At 41.2% G+C, this 20,530-nt stretch overlaps 1 protein-coding gene across 2 annotated transcripts in view; it reads left to right on the plus strand.

The window, feature by feature from the left end:
* PIK3CB (phosphatidylinositol-4,5-bisphosphate 3-kinase catalytic subunit beta) overlaps positions 1 to 20,530 on the plus strand; it is a 103,175-nt gene that overhangs the window by 14,002 nt on the left and 68,643 nt on the right. The window contains exon 1 of one of the 2 annotated variants that reach the window (XM_057429034.1): positions 6,562 to 6,660. The exons of the other annotated variant lie outside the window; for it this stretch is intronic. The gene's annotated coding sequence lies outside the window, so the exon portion shown is untranslated. Of the gene's footprint in view, positions 1 to 6,561; positions 6,661 to 20,530 lie in introns of those variants that run through there. 2 annotated transcript variants of the gene reach the window in all.

A 20,530-nucleotide genomic window follows, 5' to 3' on the forward strand; every position in this document is an offset into this window, starting at 1 on the left:
CTTTAGGTGCAGAGGAACTGAGGAAGTTGTTTTTCCATTATCACAAAGGGAAGCAATACCAGTTAAGCCAAGGACTGCAGCAGAAACAGTTACTGGAAATGTTTTCATGTTACTTAATACCTTGACATGCATTATTCAACTTGTGTAATGTCAGCCTGGGTGGAGCAGGGAGGAATGGCTTTGCAGAAGAATTTGTTTGCTCCCCCTGGAATATTTTGCTGTTGATTGCCCGAGAAGGTAGCTATAAGGTACATTCCAGGAATAATTAAAAAGAAAGAAACCACTCTTCAGCCACATCTTCCTGAACTTTTGGAATGTGTTGTCTTGCAAAGCGACCTAACCTTGTCTAGATGCCTAGCCCTTCTCTGAGCAGTGATATCCTGCCAGCCTTTCTTCATTGTAGAACAGAATTGAAGCAAAAGCCATCTATGAGCCCCCTGCAGCAGGACAGCTACACAGTAAATGGTAGAGCCATTTAAATTGGATGCACTTCTCAGAGGCATATGCAGCAAACACTCTCTTCTGAGCAAGTTACTTAAGCACATGCTTCAGTTTTCCTGATGTGTCTAAAGGGCTTTCTGAACTGCAGCCAAAAGGGTTGTGTATTGGGAAAAAGGCAGGAAGAGTTTGTCTGCTCATATTAGCAATGTCACAGGGATACAGTGGAGGAGATGGGAGGCAGAGACAGATTGCGAAGCGTGAAGTTAAGCTGGCAGCTCTCTGCTCCCCTCTGTGTTTACTTAGCATCCACACAGACAGTAATTTCATGATTCACCTGCTGAATGATTTGTTTCGCTGACAAAGCTGTGATAAATAGAGACTTGGCATCATTTGCACAGTTGCTGGATCTAAAGGCATATGAGTCATATAAATGAAGCTTTCAGACTTGTGATAGATTGCCAGACAGAGTGGGTGAAACACACACATATTTTGATCTGGGTAATCAGTAGCTGAAAACATTGTTGTAAAAAGCAGTTTAGCACGAAGTTTGGAGTTTCCAAATCAGTAAGGCAGGATTAACGTGTTAGTTTTGAAAGTAAGCATAACAATAAGAATACATTTTTCCTCCTATGCCCCAACCTTTCTTTTTTTTTGGCATCTACCCAGATTTTGTAACGTTAGCTGTTGTGGACTGAAAATTGAAGATGATGCATGTGTAGCTACAAGAAACTGCCTAAAATGTAATTCCTAGAAATAACATGAGTCTTCCTGATTCAGGATTCAACCCAAGATTGTGCCGAGTGTTGTGAGATGAGCTAGTACTGTAGATGCACTACCAGAATGTCTCCTGCATTGGCTGCGCGCTTTGTGGACGCTGGTCTGAAATGCGTCGGAATGCTGTTTTTTCTGAGGCTGGCACTCAGGGCTCCTGATCATGGGAAGTGAAATTAATAGAGCTGTGAGAGAAAGTGTTTCTGGTTGTTTCAGCAGAGCACTGAATATTCGTGATTCTCACTGATTTCAGTGTGTCTTGGTGACTCTGCAGTGATCTTAGTGTAGGATAAGAGTTGTATAACAAAAGGGCATTGATATGATTAGATGTTAGTGAATTAGTATTAGAGAAGCTTCTAGAAACTTGAAGCATCCTTAAGAAATCTATAAATGCCTTTGGAATGCCTATCTGCTAGATATATGTATCTTTTATAGTCCTTTTAAAAATAGGAACTCATAAATAGTATTAAAATTGTAGCACATTCACCACAGGGAAGAATTTAAAACCTGAAATTTTAAATAAGGAATCCAAAATAAAAGTCCATTTGTAGCTAAGAACTGGTACTTTCAGAGGATTGATGTTGCTTGTAGCCCTTGTTTTTCTTGTACTTGCTGATTTGTAACATTTCGCATGAACTTTTTCAGTTTGCCCTATATGTAGGTGTAGATAGATAAAGTAGCTTTCTAGTAGTGTGTAATTATCAACGAGGTTGAAGTTATCCTGGTTTTCTATGGGCTAGCAAAATGTTAATGAATTATCTGTGTTTTATGGTAGCAGTAATATATCACATTCGCTTTTCTCTCTTTCTTTGGCACATGACATATAACTTGGGCAAGATAAAGAAAGATCTGTTTTTGAGCAAGTCTTTCATGGTCCACAAATGGCACATGACCAAATCCAGAGTGATACTCACTGTGTACTGAAGGTCACTAAATGTATTTGAGTCACAGGGTAACCACGTCCATGTAAATTGGGGTTAAAGAATCTGTGTTTTCTGTCTTACAGTGGTTCTACACAAAATGAAATTTTACTGTGACTTACACCACTGTGGCTTGACAATGAACTTCTCTAAGCAAACTTGATATAACATCAGTTGAAAGTCTTCTGCAAGGCCAAAAAGAGGAATAATAGCATATTTCAGATCTATAGTCATTAGAAGATGTGATAGACTCAGTATTATTCATGATCATTATGAATTTTCATGCTTATATCCGTTCTGTTATCAGAATAAGACAAAAAGGGTAGCTGGAAAATAAATATGTAAAGAAGGTGGGTTTCTTTGAATCATTTGAATTCCAGTTCCTGTAACAAATCTCCTCTTAGTCATTGCCTCTCGCTGATAATAGTAATATACCATTAACCCAAGAGATGTAAAACTGCTGCGCTGTGCTTGGAAGGGTGTCAGAAACTCCTCTGGTAAGAATGAGAAGGTCTTTTATTGCCTTTTCAATTGCTGGATAGTCTAATCCTAGTAAGCATTTTAACAAAATGGATCTACTGAAGTAATTGTGAAGCCTGATGTTTGACTTTCATAATGAACATATGGCAAAGATGAACTGCTAATAGAGCTGTGTCAAGGCAGGTACAGCAGCTGTTAGACTCAAAGTGCTATCTAACACATTGCAACCTGCTGGACATTGAAGCCTATTTTTAGCAAAAGAATAAATAAGCTGGCTGTGCCCTACTTTCTGTCAAAATGTGTCATGGGATCTTTATATTTGATTAGAAAAGTCAGCAGAAATAACACAAGGGAACTCAGCGCCTCATCTGAAACCTGGCAATTCTGACAAACCAGTGCTGCTTTCTATTACACAAATATGTTAATACTGGGTATGAGGTCAAGCCCATAAATTGGGCAGCCGAGGTAACAGCTGGTGGGAGACTTGGCTGTCTGGTGTGTGAGAGTACACGTGGGCACAAGTCCTGGTTCTATTAGGCACTGGCTATTCAAGATTTTTTGATGAAAAAAGTTATTTTGTAGTCCTGAATAGAACTGGTTTTGCAAAACCTGTGTTAAGAAGCAGGAAAAGTTTTAACTATGTGGAGATATTATACAGTACAATACAATGATGTACCTTCTAGGTGTAGGTTTACATCGCAAAGTAGGAGTATTCTGTTCCCAACTCTTACTGGCACACTTGCAGCCTCAGTACAGAGGGACTCTCCTTTCCAATCCCCCAGTCCCAGGTGTAGGGAGCCAGAGAAGCAGTCATACTCTGCAGGATAATGTACAAAGCCGGTGCTCCAGGAGAGATTTGGTGCATTAAGGCCTCTCTCCAGTTTGGACCTACTCATGCAGCTTGCCTAGGTGGCAAAAAGGGGAAGGAACTGAGCTCACTCATTCACAGCAGGGCTCTGTCTGCCCTGATGTGTGGATCAGTTGACCTCCTGACACTTCTGGCGTGCTACAGAGGCTATGGGAGGTTAGGGAGCTTGAGTTCCTCCAGCCTTCTATTTCAAGTGGCTTTATGTCATTGAAGTTAGGCTTAAAACTTTAAGATGAGAGGCCTCTGACTGTAGGGGAGTGGAACAGTGAAATGTCAGGATGCTGAGTGTTTGGGTATCAATGCTGCTGGCTATTTGAGGTGCTGCTGTAGGTAAGAGGATGGTTTGCCTCTCTGGCTTCCATACACATGCTATAAGTTCTCAGAGAACTTTTCCACTAAATTTTACATGTATTAAATAACTTGGTTTAGCAAAGCACTGTTAAAAGCTGCTTGTTCTTGCTGCAAGCTGTAGCTTCATTAGCTGAATTCAGCATCTGTTTTGTCTGACATCTGCATTTGCAGTCTGGTACTGAATGTCACTCAGTCCATTATTTGCTGCTGCCTCCCCCTTCACCGGAGTCAGTGTGAGAAACAAAGAGAAGCTTATTATAGACACACATGCTGGTGTAAAGGCAGGCAAGGAGAGCAGCATGCTGTACGGAACCACCTTTGAGGGACTGTTACTCTTATGAAATTGAGCGAGTGTGTTCTGCTGAGTTTTTCACCATGCTGTTATCAGTGCACCCTGAGAGGCACTAATGGCAATGGCCAGCTTTGATTTCAAAGAGTGGTCTAATGTCTGCAGAGATGGGGAAGGTCCAATCCAGCAAGCCAGCTTTTATTGAGACTGTTACAGTATGTGGATCATACTATCCACGTACTGTATCTTCTCTATCATATCATTTACTTTCAGCGTACAAAATTCCTTGGGAATCTCAGTATTTGCTTTTTAGGAAATTAAATATAGACTTCAATGGTTAAACCTGGTTCTTGTGACTTTTTTTCCAAACACATGGCTTGAAAGAGTCACACCAAAATTATTTACTTGCTGCTTAACAACACTTGAATTTCAGTGACTAAAGAGAGATTCTGTCCCCCAAATGGTAACAACCTACAACCTCAGGTAACAGGGGACATGTTTTTCTAGTGTAGATGAAGGGATTTACAATGGGGCATGAAAGTTGTTTTTCTTAATTCCAGGTAAGCTATTTTTTGAATGTTATAATTCAAACTGGCCTTTTTTCTAGTGACTGCTGAGGAGACTGTCATGTTATTTTTCATACACAAGATCTTCTGAAGCCTTTTATTTGCCAGCATGCTGACAAAGGAATGACCACACAGTGTAGAATGACCATTATTCTCCCTACCATTGCTCACATAATTTTGAATATAACTTCTTTTTTTTTATCATCATTTCTAAGAAAACAAGTATTCATGAGAGATTCTCATGGTATTCTGTATTCACCACAAAACATTCCTCATTAGCTACACAAAGCTGATTTGGTTTGAAGATGTTGCCATTGTATCCCAATATTGGGCACTAGCAAGTTGCTATGAGCATTTAAGTCTTGTGAGCAATTATTTCTAATACTCAGCTGTGTTCTGGATTGTTGTCCTTACTAACTTGAGTTCTTTTCAGACCAGCTTTTTCTACATTAGGCCGAATGTCCTTCACATGGCATTTCCACTTAGATTTTCCTTCTCCCTCCATCTGGGTCTGCTGCCACAGCTCTGTGATGTCCACAGATGCACAGATGACTTGTGTGTTAGTTCCTTTCTTCTGACCACTGCGGTGATACAGTGATAAAATAAAGTACACCCAGAATGCTGAAAATGACCCATTTTCAAGTGACCAAGAGTATGCCCTAGGTGTACAGCTGTTTCACATGCAGACATGACTCAGATACAGCTTTTTTAGACAAAACTCTTGTTATTCTGACAACACATGTAACAATAGCCTGGGGGGGTGTGTGTGTGTGTGTAGAATAAGTAGTAGAATATTGGTTGTTTTGTGAAGGGGGGTGGGAAGAAAGAGAACCTAAAGGTAAGGAAATTGAAAAGTAAAATTATAGTTAAAGCCTTTAGTTAAAGCCTTGGTTTTTTTTTCCATTGCCACATTAGGGTATAAGAAAGTTTCTTTAAGATGTTTCAAGATGAGTTCCTTATTCATATTGCACACACCGTCCGTAACTCTATGTGTGATAAGAGCATGAATAGCATGCAAGTTAATTGACTATAATCTGAAATACGTTGATAAGTACTGATTGAGGTCTCTTTGCTCCTACTGCTAAATACTGATATTGTATTTGGAGGCATTAAAACACAGAATGGAGAAGAAATTTGAAGTCAGGGATTACAGTCCTACAGAAAAACTCTGCATAGGCAGATTTCATTAAATGCTATTCATAGATATAGCAGAAATAGTCTATACAAGACAATTTTTAAGTGCTTGGGGCTCTATGCCTGATAGATACTTTAAGGCATTGTTATTAAATGGAGAAGATGGCAGCACAATAGATAGATTTTGAAATTTCTGGATTGTAGCCCTCTGCTCAGTCTGGTAAATCACTCACATAGTTGACTTACGCTTTACAAAGTCCACATTGGGTCCTGTAGAACAACAACCTAAAGGTGCAAGATCCAGAGCCAGTAGCTCTTTTCTAAAAAACACATTATCTATCCTTTCCAGGTACGAACCCATTTGTCATAAGTGAGGCCAACTAGCAAGCCAAGATGTGAATACCTAAGCCAAGACTATATGGATATTTAATGTCAAACTCACAATTATTAGAATGGTTTGAAAATGGGATGGTTTTTGCACTGCTGCATTTCATTAATACCTTATTTTTCAGAAATAAGTAACAATGTAAACTTTAAACAAAAGAGTCAATGTGCTGAACTGAACTTCATTATATAGAGCACTATCTATAGAAATGATGTCTTTGTACGATCTGTACAAACAAGATCATAAACAAGTTTTGCTTGAAAACTATTGGCTTTTTCTTCCAGGAAGAGGGGAAGTCAAGTGAAGTTACCACACTCCTGCGGTATGAAGCAGCAGCAAGGTCAGAAACAGCGCCTTGTGGTACTGAGCGGCCTTAGAAGAACTGGTTAAAAGCAGGAAGGGGAACTGTTAGTTGGTGCACACAACAGACGAGCTGTGAAGGCAACTGACACGCGGTAGGCAAGGCTTCTTACTAACTTCTGCCCTTCCACTGAGATTTGCCTAGATGTTGTATTGTGTGCCCACTGTGAGTGCAAAACCCATTTGCTGAAAAGAGTGGAGAGATCATTGTCCTTCCCATAAATTTCCAGTCAGTCCTTGTTGCAGTGCATTGGTTTGTTTGTAACAAACAACTAAACATCCCCTAGATGTTTTCTAACCCAGATTTAATGAAGTTTTAATGCCTTGAGCATTGGGAAGTGAGGTTGATGAAGAAGTAGATTGTCCATCTTTCTATTGTCAGAACTGGAATAACTGGGAAAATGAGCAGAGTAGAATAGACAAGACTAGTAATACAGCTTGATTATTAGCATAAGGATGTTAAAGTATGCATAATATGATCATAGTCTTTGAATGTGGACAGGGATATGCTATGCCTTGCCCTATTTTCATTAAAGGTAGTAGGAATGTTTCTGCTGATTTCAGTGGGTGGGGACGGTGCTAGCTGCATGCAAAACCAAGTTGCTTCATTACTAGTTACATTCTGCATTGTGTTTCTTTGATTGCTTCTTTGAAGAAGCCACCGATTTTTTACACATACCCCTTTCAATGCAATTATTCCTAACAGCTCAGCACCAAGGCTCTTAAAACGAGGCTGTATCACGGAAATCATTGGCAAGGCAATAAGCTGCTCTAATGAGGTCTTCCCTGCTGATTTCCAAAAGCCACTTAGCGAAGCCTGCTCTTTGATGAGCCTTTTCCAGTGAGAACAGAACGACTGCCTCTTTCAGTCTCCTAGACCACGCTTAGACCCGTCCTGATGCCTGAGCCCGGCCGCTGGAGGAGGCGTTGGGGCGCTTACCCCCGCGGTGGCCGGCACTGCGAGTGAGGAACGCGGCCAGGGAGCGCCAAAGGAGCGGGGGAAAGCAGATGAGCGGGCGGGGAGGCCGCGGTCGCTGCTGAGCTCCGCTGGAGCTCCCAAAGGGGTATTTCACCGCTGGCTCCGCGGGGCCGGCTTCGCCCCTCACGGGAAAATGGACCCGGGAGCGCTCAGACGGGGCGGGGACGCGCCGCCCGATTGGTCGGCGCCCGAGGTTTGATACTGAAAGCTGCGAGCGGATTGGCGGCCAGCGGCCAAGGGGGCGGGGCCAGGACCCGTAGGCGAAGCTATCGCCTAGGTAACCCCGGCACCGGGGCTGTACGCTCGGAGGACGCAGGAACGCGGCGCGGTCGCTGCCGGTGGCGGCGTGAGGGAGCAGGCTCCCCGCTAGCGCCAGGGCCGCCGCGCTGGCTGCGGGCGGCGACGGAGACGGCGGCGGCCGCTGCTGCACGGGCAGGTGGGTGTGCGACGGCAGGCGGGCGGACGCTGCGCTCTGAAGGAGAGACGGGACGGACCGGCGGGACATCCGCGGGCGGGCAGGTCTGCTTGGCGGGGGGCCGAGGTGCGGCGGGGCTTCCCTTCGGCTTGTTTCGGTGCCTCCTTGCGCCGCGGCGCCGAGCTCCGCAGGAAGAGGGAGCGCTCTTCTCGGCTGCCACCCGTTGCGACACGGGGGTTGCTCAACCCGGGCGGGAGGCGCTGCCCTCTTCCCGGCGCGGGGGCAGGTTTCGGCCGGCGGCAGAGGCCGTTTGTCAGCAGTCGTGAGGAGCGCGGGGCCGCCCTTTGTGCGTTGCGCAGCGAGGAGCGACGGTTAACGGCCGCCGCAACAAGTGGGGTGCGGGCGACGGGGGGTGAGGGGGCTGGGCAGCGGAGGAGCCCGCCCTGACGGCCCTTGGCCATCGTTTGTGATCTTTAAGGGGCGTTCAGGTTATTCGGTGCCGCCGGCTGTTTCCAGCTGAGTTTCCGAGCGCTGTTTCCGTCCTGAACCGCAGGAATTTGTGTGGAAAAAGTAGTGTTTATGTGTTTGCAGTTGGATGTTTGTTCCGTGTGCAGCCCGAGGGGCGTGGAACGCGGGGTGACCGCTTTGGCCCTGTGGTGCCATCGGGTAGTTTCTCAACAGGCAGCTAAGTTCTTCCATAGGTGAGGGCTTGTTTCTGTGTAAGGGACTAATGTGCACATTAAGGGACTAATGTACACTAAAAGTTCCTGAAAGAGAAGGGGAGAACTTCATGCCAGAATGGCCTGTCCAGCATCAGTGCATGTCTTGCTGGATGCCTTCTAAAACCCAGAAAGCTTTAGCGGTTTTCTGCCAGAACTTTAAGCATTTACACTTTTCTTGTCACCAGATACATTGATGAGTTTTGTTCATTTGAAATTGCCATTGTAGCCAAAGTAAGTGTTCTGTATTCTCTAAGTCAATGCTGCTATTACACTGTTGATATTGGGAATTGTTCAGGCTTTGTAATCTCCTGAAACTGGGCATTGCTAGGAACCCCAGACACATGTTATTTATGGTTTCAGGCTTGTAGTTTAGGGTTCAAGGTTATGTGAGTACATGAAGGGTGTCACGGAAATTTGATTGGCCTGTGGTCTGTAGCATTAGTTAAGAGACCCCCACAACTATAGGTCTTAAAAGATCAATTAAAAGGTGAAATAAAACTTTATAACGCACTTGCTGTTAGGAAAATTGCATATAGAGAAATACTGGGCACCCAGACACTTGGCAAAGGGTTGCGTAGTGGAATGCATTAAGGTGCCTGGGGAATCAATCACCAGCTCACTTGGATACTTCGATCTGGAGTCTTCAGTTCCATCTGATGATGGTTTTCCAGGCCTTTGAAGTTTCATGCCAGCAAGCAGTGCTTTTCAGAAGAGTGAAAGAAAGCAAAGGATTATTGGACAGAACCTGTTTGGTAACTGGTTTTCTTTTGCCTTTTTAAAAAGGACTATCAGGGATGTCAATAGCATCAAGACTGTTTTGTTATGGATTGACTGGGAAATGTGTTTGGATGGGGGGGTCAGCCTGGAGTTGAATATTTTTTAAGAATCTTTTTAAAAGGAGCTTCCTCCGTACATGGTCTTAAAGTATTTTTGTTGATGCCTGTTTAAATATCTGGTTTTCTTGAATAAAAATCACTTCCGTTAAGTCAGGTTTCACTTCCTTGGAATATCTGATGTCATACACTTGCTAGTTCTCCAATTGTCTATAGACTTTTGGCAGAACTCCAAATTCTAGTGTAGGAAAGCCTTAAAAAAAGAAAAAGAAAGGAAAGAAAATCTTTGATTCTTATGCTAGAATGTATCCTGCCTCTCCTGCCTGATTTCACTGCTCCTTTCTTGCAAGTTAAACATAGAGTCAGTAGGCTTCTGAAATGTTGTGCATGTTTTAAATAGTTTGCATATGTCTGCAGTATGCTCTGTTTCACAAATGTGAAATATAAACCCCAAATCCTGTAAAAATACAAGCTGCCAGAATGCCATATCCACGAGGAGGGTGCAGGAAGAACACTAACTGGTGTGACTTAGGAGTGGGGTGGAAATGCAAGCTGGTGTTGTGTTCCAGCGACCAGAGGCACAGAGTTCAAGGAGCTGAAGTACTTCTTCATAGGCCTAGGTACACGTGGAAGCTTTGCTTTTAGCTTTCTAAAAGTTGCCACCAATTAACTTACCTGAAAATCAGTACAGGGGTTGCTCGGTCGTGGGCTAAGGGATTGTATTTTAATGCGAAGTCCAGGGAGCTGCTTCTGCTTCAGGTGGACTTTCTGACTTGATGCTCTTGGCAGCAGCAGACCATGAAGTTCACCCTTTTTCACAGCTGGCAGTTGTTGTGAAAGCAGTTCAGGAGAGAAAAGCCTGAAATAAGCATTATTTCCACAGTTACATAGGAAAACTTGCTTGGTTGTTTTTTTTTTTAGTAAATGTGTGTTTGTACTCAAACAGGTACCCTTGGAGCATGGGGACACATAGTGTTCCATGCTGCATCTCACATCTCATTTCATTTGCCTCAGATTATGATGACTTTGAATTGTGGAGGGCTAAAACAATGTCAGTGTTAGTGTCTGAGTGCATTAAACAATTTGTTTTGTGGCAGTGTTGTTAATCTTTGCAGTCGGTCACCATGTGAAAGTTTCAATATGGTTTGTTTTGATAACTAAATCACATCTGGTGGCTAAAATCATCTTGCATTAGAAATGTAACTATTTAGTACTTTAGTTTTAGAAATCACAATAGAAACTTGTAAGCAAAAGCTTTGGGTTGGTAAGGTGTGTACTTAGGGTCCACAGTTAGCAGCAGGTACCAGTGTGACAGTTCTGTCGGAAATCACAAAGCAGGGGTTCTGCAAGGTGAAGGTTACATGTATTTGTATAATACCTGAAGTACCAGTTAGTTTAGGCACAACATTGACTAATCTGTTTTACAGTCTGTCAGTTTTACATGGGTAAATATTGGTATCTCAACCTCTGGTGGAACTAAATTCAGGAATGTGGTTCCATTTACATATATTAGAGTGGCAGAGTGAGGTCGTTATGTGCAAATGCTTGTGGGTATGTAGCTACCAAAATAATTGAATTTACATATTGGCTTCAGAAGATGAAAGAAACAAATAGTGGCACTGATGTGTCAAAAAAGCTTCCTTTGAGAAGCAGGATTGGAGCAATTATACTGTCTCCCACTGATAATCCTGTTTTTTGGGGTGGGGAGGGGTGTATATATATATATATATATATATATAGTTTATTTGTTTGGTCTTGGCAGTTCTAGGTAGCCAAAGTTGAATTGTTAGCTACAGAATACAACCTTTCCTCACTCTAGTTGTTTGCACATAGAGGACTCAGACAGTCTTTGGGTACCATCTTTGCTACTTCTACTTCACGGCTCTGGCTGTAGAGAAGAATGCCCTGAATCTCTTTTAGTTCCATTAAATAGGAGGGAGGCAGGAAGGGAGGGGGGCAGCTGTGAGAATTTCAATTATTCACTTTCTTGGAATTGTGAGTTAATTGAAGTTGGAGTAATTTTGTGTCTCTGGAGCTAAATCTACATATGTAAATTATATATTTCTTTTGGGTATTTAAAAAGAGTACAAGAAAGATGAGTACTGTAATTTTTCTCTTGAAGCAAAATATACTTAATAAAAACTTGCTATTTAGAGCTTTTGTTTCTTTTGAAATTGTTGAACTTGCATATGTTTGGTGTCATTGCATTAAATTTTCACTATGAAACTGTATTGTAAAGGGTGCTTTTCTGATTCCAAAATAACTTGCTATTACTTACAGAAGTTATTGTGATTTTTAGAATAGCTTTATGAGTTCTACATCAAAATATCTTCATCAGAGATACCAGCATCTAGTTTTGTGCTTGTGTAACTTCACTGTACATGTAATGCTGAATGGAGTGAGTTGACCTGACTGAATAGGTCTGCTTCTAAAAATAAAGTACATTTAAGAGATGGTGAAGAATTGTGACTATTACACATATAATGGCTGAATAAATACATTCCCCATCCCTTCCATGACGACTGATTGGGGAAGATATATCCTATAATAGGACACCCACCCATCCCACCTCCTCCCCTCCTTGTCCCTTGTTGTAGGTTTAATTTTTGGGCCTGTATGTGGTGGTATCTTTCTTCTTTGCGTGAATTCACTGGCAAGAGAGGAGAGGGTCGCAATCCTGATTTCCAATTTCTTTCTGAGACCCAAGTGATAAGTGTGTTCTCATGGCTGTCTTTTGGGGTTCACTAGGACAAGGGGGAATGGCTTTAACCTGACAGAGGGGAGATTGAGATCAGACATTAGGAAGAATTTCTTCCCTGTGAGGGTGCTGAGGTGCTGGCACAGGGTGCCCAGAGAAGCTGTGGCTGCCCCATTGCTGACAGTGTTCAAGGCCAGGTTGGATGGGGCTTGGAGTAACCTAGGCTAGTGGAAGGTGTCCCTGCCTGTGGCAGGGGGTTGGAATTAGATGAGTTTTAAGGTCCCTTCCAACCCAAACCAGTCTGGGATTGCATGACTATCAAAGGTTTAGACTGAAAAGTCTAAGCTTTTCACAATGTTTTTCTGAGGCTTCTGTTCCCAGAATTCTTGTATCCAGAGCAGAAGGCAGAGACCCTTGTTCATGTGTTAATTTGGAGCTGATGAATATTTTTAAGTGTTGTGGAGTGCCTTAGGAGCGGCTTGCACTCTTTGCTTTGGCTTTGGATCATTCCTGTCCTCCCCTTGCCCCCAGGCAACATATAGCCACTGGATTAAAAAAAAGGACTATGAGAGCATTCAATGAGTTATTTTATGTACATGTGGAGTTTGTATCAACTGTTTCAGTTAATAAGAATTAACGAGAATATTGGTGTGTGTTTGCTTTTATGATACAGTCTTGTTATGTAGCATTTGCTGGTTTTCAGAGTTTCTTGAAAGCCCTTTGCTGTCTGAATGCAGAGAAGGTGTCTTTAACAAATTAATGAAATACTTCACAAATAGGCGTAAGACAAGTCAGTTGTTTATGAAAGCTTTTGTGTGGAATGTGCAATAGCTGGCATTCTGTAGGATTGACCTGACATTTTGTAAGAGGCTCACAGTCCTGCTGTCAAGTGGGTTTCTTACGGGTTTAATGTGGAAGACCTGTGTTTGTGTGCAGCTGCAGAGTACTAGAAGCAGTTTAGAAACCAGAGTAGGTAGGTGATATTGTGAAAAGTGCCTAGGAAATAGAACAACCAGTAACGTTTGTAGTGCTTGAGGTTCTTGTGGTAGCTATCTATTGAGCAACGTCTTTTTTTATCTTTTATAAATAAGGTGCTTGAGAGATGGATTTTGATATGATTGCATCATTTTATTTCCTAAGAATGAAAGATGATTATTTCAAAATGTGCTGTGTTGTTTTCAGTTAACAATTTGCTGTTCATGAGTATAGGATGTTAATAACAGAAAAACATAAAGCATACCTGATTCAAAAACCTGATTATATTTGTGTTGCTACAAATAACCCCCCAAAAGACTGCTTTCAAGTACTGCAGTATGATGGTTTTCTGTAAGGTAAATGTTGTCAGTAGAAACTCAAAGCTAAGTACAAAGTTACTGTGGTACAAAGAAACACATAAAATGTTATTCTGAAATTGGGCACTGTGTTCTCTTCCTGATTGGCTTCATGCCTCAAAATTCGTTCCTCTGTTGTTGAAAAGCACTTTGGTCCTTATGCCTGTACTTTTTTCCACTTCATGCACCTTTTGGTATTCCTGCGTTTATACCTTTTCTCTTTTTTTTTTCTTCTTTCTTTCTTATTTTAGCTTGTCGTTAAATGTATTACTATTGGCTTATTCTCCCCAGATCCTCCATTATTTCCTTTCCAACCCTCAAAGACATTAAGGACCTGTGTGTTAACCATATAGGAGTGTTCACTCTGTCAAGTGTCTTGACTGACTGCTGGTTCTTGGAGGCATAGGCTAGTGTTCCTTGCAGTGCCCTGGAGGAGTCCTGTTGTGAGGGTGTGTGTTAGAAGTAATTCAAGCTTTATGGAGTATAACGTTCTGTAAAACTGAATCTGCAGAATAAGGGAGTTTTGAGTGACAGCTGAGGGAGGGAAGGAAATCAGTAGTCACAGATGAGGTCCAGGCTAGGAAATGAGTGGACTACTATGGTAAGGGCTCACCAGAGAGGTGTGGGGGTTGGTGTTGTAGAAATTGTGATGCTGGGAGGCCAGCTGTTGGATCCTGTATGTTTCAATACTTGAAGATTGCTGGCAGTATCTGGTGTTGAGATGTTGGTTTTGGTGTGTGGTTTGGATTGTGTTTTTGGCTTTTCTCTCCAGATGGACTTAAACGAGTGTTGCTAAGGCAGGCAAGGCCTTTGGGATTCTCCACTCTGTGGTGCTCTGAAAATCATTTGGGCTTGCAGTATTTGTATTTCTAGCCTTTAGTGCTGAATTTCTTCCTTTTGTTTCAGCTGATACAGAGGAAGACCTCTGAATTTACAAACTAGTTATCTTTATGCTCTGCTAAGGATGCAATTCAAGATATCAGTGGTTGATATCTTTGCTGAAGATTGGATGAGGGCATCAAGCGCACCCTTAATAAATTTGCAGGTGGTACCAAGTTGGATGGGGATGTTGATCTGCTGGAGGGTATGAAGGCTCTGCAGAGGGGTCTCTGCTCAGAGCAGGGCAATGAACCTGGTGAAGGGCCTGGAGCAGAAGTCTGATGAGGAGCAACTGAGGAACCTGGGGGTGTTCAGTCTGGAGAAGGCTCAGGGGGGACCTCATCACTCCCTACAACTGCCTGACAGGAGGATGGAGCCAGGAGATGGCTGGGCACTTCTCACAATAAACAAGGGATAGGACAAAAGGAAATGGCCTCAAGCTGTGCTGGGTGAGGTTTAGACTGGATATTAGGAACAATTTCTTCCCCAGAAGGGTAGTCAGACATTGAAACAGGCTGCCCAGGGCAGTGGTGGAATCACTGTCCATGAAAGTGTCCAAAAACTTGTAGACGAGGCCATTAGTGATACGGTTTAGTGGTGGATTTGGCAGTGCTGGGGTAAAGGTTAGACTTGATAATCTTAAAGATCTTTTCCAACCTGGTGGATTCTATGATATTTAAGGAGGATTGTCTGAGTCATAAGCAGAGATCCCCTAAGTAAAGAAGAGGTATTTCATACACAGGCAGCTGTAGAACAGAGGTGGTGCATATATGTGTATGAAGTCCATAGAGGCATATGAAATACATTCTACTGTGTCTGATTGACATTTGGCCAAGTCCTGTTACTAATTCATGGAGATCTACAGCACGCAATAATGAGTCGAAACCTAATAAAATAAATAGAATTGGAACTGTAGCTTTACAGCTATCTGAAAGGAGATTGTAGCAAGGTGGTGGTCAGTCTCTTTTCCCAGGTAACAATAATAGAAGGAGAGGAAATGGCCCAGGTTGCACCAGGGGAGGTTTAGACTGGGTATTAGAAACGATTTCTTCTTGAAAGAGTGATAAGGCACTGGAACAGACTGCCCAGGGAAGTGGTGGAGTCACCATCCCTGGGAGGTGTTTAAAAGAGGTGTAGGTAGGCGTGGTGGTGCTTAGGGGCGTGGTTTAGTGCTGGACTTGGCAGTACTGGGTTCATGATTGGACTTGATCTTAAGGGTCTGTTCCTGCCGAAATGATTCCTTGATTGTATGATATTATTCTTTCAGTTTTCTTGTGTTATGTTTGAATCGAAGTTTCAGGTGAATCATGGCATTAGGGTTGAGCCATAATCTTGGGAGGTGCAGAACCCTCATCTGCATCTGCTGATGTATTTTCAATTATTTACTTGTAGTAATAATGTAAGTGTGAAGAGGTGTGTATGTGAGAAGAGCTGTCTTGGTTTTCTTTTCATGGGAGGACTGTATTTGGGAATCTGTGATAGATGCTGACTGGAAAGTGAGTAGTGGTTTCTGAGCCCTCTTGAGTGAAGAAATGCATCATTAGTCTGGCAGATAGTCAGCAGCAAACGGTACATTAATTTTTTGTCACAAAACTCTGCTAACAAAAAAAAGAGACTTTCCTTTCTGTTGTTAATAATAAAAATGGGGAGAGACTGATTATCTGTTGTCATCAGGCTGATATTGTGCAGCTTCTTTTTAATAGCCACGTAAGGCAGACACAATGGTTCTGACAAAAGTCCTTTTATATTTTATTGAAAATAAAATAATACTTTTTAATAAACTGATAAGCTGCATCCATCTACATAACTACGTTTTCATTAAATAAGAATTTTATGATTCCAAGCTATGTGTAAACTGTTGCAAAATTTGAGATGTTATTTGAAGATAAAGGGAGATCATTATTAAAGTGTGTATTAAGCTCCGTGTAATACAGCGAGGCTTCATCCTAAGCCAGTTTTACTTCCCCAGCACTTCAGAAGTAGTGTAGTGATAGAAGGAAGTAATATTTTTCATTAAAAACATTTACACTTGACTAGATGGTCTCTAGCAATGTTGAATATTTCAGTAAGCTCAACATAATGCTCTAACATTATTTTTCACCTGAGTAACAATAAAAGCATTTTTCTTTGTTGAATCTTTAGGTGTCAGGATACCATTTTTTTATATGCAGTGTCATTCTGCCGAAGTTCATAAGAGTTCAGCTGACACGAGTAGATAAACATTGTTTGTTTTTATATGGTAGTCTGTTTTGATAGCTGTAGTAATTTGTACTTCCTTTGGGTGCTGTAAATAATCACTGCAGCTCTTCATACACTGGGTTTAAGAAGAGCAAAAAAAGTACTGCATAAATAGTGAAGGCCATTTAGTAGGAATTGCATCCTTTGGGAAAAGCGAGATTTGCAAGAATGCAAAGATGTGATTTAAAAAGTTCAAAATAATGCTAAGACCACAATCAAGTCTTTTCCTCATAATTTCTCATCTGAGTTTGTAGTGGATTCATCAAGATTTGCTAACAGCTCTGTCTTTGGAAATTGAATGTGCCTATTGGGTGCTTTCACAATTTGTCACTGCAAATAGGCTGGATTACAACCCACTTCATACTCAGTTTGCTATTCACCACAAAATAACAAGTCCTTATCTAGATCCACTCTTTAAATGAAGAACTTCTCTCTCTCTATGTTTTCTTTTACTCCATTTTGTTTAATTTGAAAGTTTCAACTTTAATTTACTTGGGTGAGAAATACTGTGGGTAAAGCACTGCCTAGAGATTTGTAATTACTGGGTTCTGTTTCCAAGTGTGTCACATGCCTGCTGTTCAAGCTTAAAGACGTTTGGTTATCGTGGTATATTTTCATCTATACAGTGTCTTTGCTTGGTAAACTTGTGTTTATGTCCTTGAACATGCGTAATGTCAACTGTCATCCCTTGTAGGGGTTTAAAAGATGTGTACATGTGGTTCTTAAGGATGTGGTTTAATGGTGGGCTTGGCAGTGCTGCATTAATGCTTGGACTAGATGATCTTAAAGGTCTTTTCCAACCTTAGCAATTCTGTGATTCTCTGCTCGTCTAGGGTAAATACAAATGTTTAATTGAAAAATAGGTTGTAGCAGCTGTGGTATTTGAAGTGAATAGCAAGTAGGCTTCATGTGCTTTATATTAGAATGGATAAAAAGTAAATGTATTTTTAAGTGGCTCCATTTAAAAAGATCCATTTAAGTGGCCACATATAATCACCTCAGCTGATGCACAGCCTCATTTTGCCTAGTGTCTGTGGAAAATGCTTTTGTTGAAAGAAAACCCTCTTTATTATATTACAAAAGGAGAAATAATTCATTAAAAGTAGGTAGAAGCAGACTGTAGCACAGCAGCTAAAGTATTGTAAAAGCATCATATTAAAAAGTTAGAATCTTTAGTGTATTCTTGTCATGGGAATAGAAATCTGAATGATTAGCCCCCTTCTATTTATAGCTGTTTTCCCTGAGTTAATATTCCTGTTCCAGTTAACTTCTATGTAAATTTCATGAGAAGGCAGAGCAATTCTTGCCTTAGTCTATCACTGCAGCTAAGCAATTTGGTGTCCTTGAGTTACTTTCTTCTTAATGTGAATTTCACAAGTCACCTCGCTGTATTTTCAGATTTATTTGTACTTTGATAACTCGTTAACTTTTATTGCATGCAACTACAAGGTTTAAAGAGGCCTTCAGCGCTTGGTGGCTCCTTTTGTCTTCCTATCACTACTTGCCAACTTTAAAACACTGCTATATTGTGGCTTAAGAGTGATCTTCTGGGGTTCCTGGCTCAGGAGAATGAGATGTGCAGGCTGGGTGTGCTAATGCTGATAAAGCTCAGAAGAGCCAGGCCTAATATATACCAATTGTTATGAATTTTTTCTGCCCTCTTGATGCCAAAAAGTTGCTTCTTCATTGCTAATTCAGTTGGGGCTTGTTGGCCAGGAAACTAGCTTGTGATTTTTTTACTCTATTTTTTAACTCTATTTGTGGAGTAATAAATGGTTTCTACCTATGTAATAGTGGTTTCTTTGAAAAACAGGCAGTGCGGTTGGCTAAACTTATTGGGTAAGGTAAGAGTCTTCAGAAATGGCAGCAGTCCTGAAACTTTCAGCTCAAACTTCTATGTTTTGGTGATGAGCAGACCCAGTTAATCAGAAAGATGTCTTGGTGGCAAGTGAAATGGTGTTAAGTGTTATTTAATTTTCTTACGTTCTGTGATGGACCTTTTTTCCTTTCCTGTGATTTACTTGTGACAAGTAAAATGGGATTATGGAGGGGCTTTGTTTTCTTTCTGACTTATCATGGGAGAGAATTTGAAGGGACTTAAGGCAAATAGTTTTTGAGTCTGTCCTCAAGACTTGCACCCCTTGGTAAATAAATCACTGGCTGTCAAGTGTGGTGGTGAGAAGTTTTTAACATGGTCAAACTGTTACTGTTTTTCTGAACACTGAAAAAGCCTTTGCTTTAATTTGCAAGAGACACTTTTTGATTTCTGATTAATATGACATTTTTTATATTAATACTTTAAGAATTACTTTCTTAAGTTCAAATTCTCCTGCTCCAGTGCTCTTCTATGTGCCAGGTTTACATACCTCCTATATTATTATTGCTGTTTGGAGGTGAAGGAACCTGTTCTGAAACAGAAAGTTGTTCTGAAGTAGTAAAGTGGCTGTAAAAAGAAAGTCTCTCCAGTGGTTTGCTCTGGAAGAAGGAGGAGCTCATTCTCTTTTTTTGGGGGGGAAGAGAGCTTTTAGGTACCTATGGCCAGAAACTGAGGTAAATGCTGATCTCATAATCCAGTGGTAGCAGGAGGATAAATGCATTGCCCAGAATGCCCTGCTGCCTCCTCTCCTCAGTCCTTCTGCACCTTGCCCCTGGGAAAATGTCAGAGCACGGATTATTTTCAGTTCAGCCTTTGTCAGGTTCCTCTTTAGTCTTGTGGTTTTATAGATGTTACATAGAATGTCAAGAGGGTTGTGTTTTATTCTTTCCATCTTGTTCATAGTTCATTTCAATGTCAGGAACTGCTTTATGATTTGATCACACTGAATATAGAGTTGTTCTTAATCTGGTTAGAGCAGTTCTGTTCACCATAGCATCTATGATACTAAGTAAGCAGTTGTTCACCTGCCAAGCAGGTTGCTCTCCCTATGGAGGAAGTTTATTCCCCAAGTATTTCTATGCTCTGCCAGTGGTGCTGTCACACAGGGTCATAGCTGTTGCCAGTCTTCACTGAGGAGAATAAACATGGCAATGCACTGAAGAGAGTACTTACAGGAAGTCACAGCTCCAAGTACTGCTACAGCTCTGCTCCTTCTCACAATGTAGAAGTAAATTTCTCCCTGTAGTGTTCTCTGATGCCACAGAAAGCTTTTACTTTTGTCAGAAATATGTCTGTAGAAAAGACAGTTCTGTAATCTAATGAAACCTTTTCATTAATGAAGGAAGCTGACAACTGTCATACAGTCTAAATTACTATGCTGAGCATTGCAAGCTGATGAAAATAGAGGTTTCTGGTTGGTTGTTTTGGGTTTGTTTTTTTTTTTTTTTTTTTTGCATCAAGCGCTCTATAATTTGAGGTGATGTAGTTAAAAGCAGTGTAAAACATCTTAATACTATTCATATAGACTTTTAGGTCCAAATCCAGATTTGAACTGTTGGTTTGTTTGTTGTTTTTTTTTTTTTATGTGCATTCTTGTTTGGTTTTTTTTGTGTGCTTTCTTGTTTGGTTTTTTTTTTTTGTGCGTGTGTGTGTGTGTGTGTGCATTCTTGTTTGGTTTTTAACATGCGTGAGCAGAGCCTGGTACCTGCATACTTGTTGAATTTTTCCTGGTTTTAATACATAGAACTTTTATATAAAGAGACATTAAAGGGGGCAGTCTACCAAGTTATTTTTGCATTCCAGCTTTTATTATATTGAAGAAAAAATAGCTAGTGAAAGGGATAAAATAATCTTGCTATGAATGTAGATATTAATGCAAAGGATTGTACTGGAACTGGGGAATGTGCTTGTTTAGTTTCATGTTAGAAAATTTGGTCTCAAAATCACTCCCAGATCCATTCTATATTATAAACTGTTCATTGATTGTCATTGTA

This window comes from Pezoporus wallicus, unplaced genomic scaffold (genome assembly GCF_028554395.1).
Source record: "Pezoporus wallicus isolate ANWC-B61680 ecotype Strahan unplaced genomic scaffold, APGP_CSIRO_Pwel_v1 contig_593, whole genome shotgun sequence".
Classification (NCBI taxonomy): Eukaryota; Metazoa; Chordata; class Aves; order Psittaciformes; family Psittacidae; genus Pezoporus; species Pezoporus wallicus.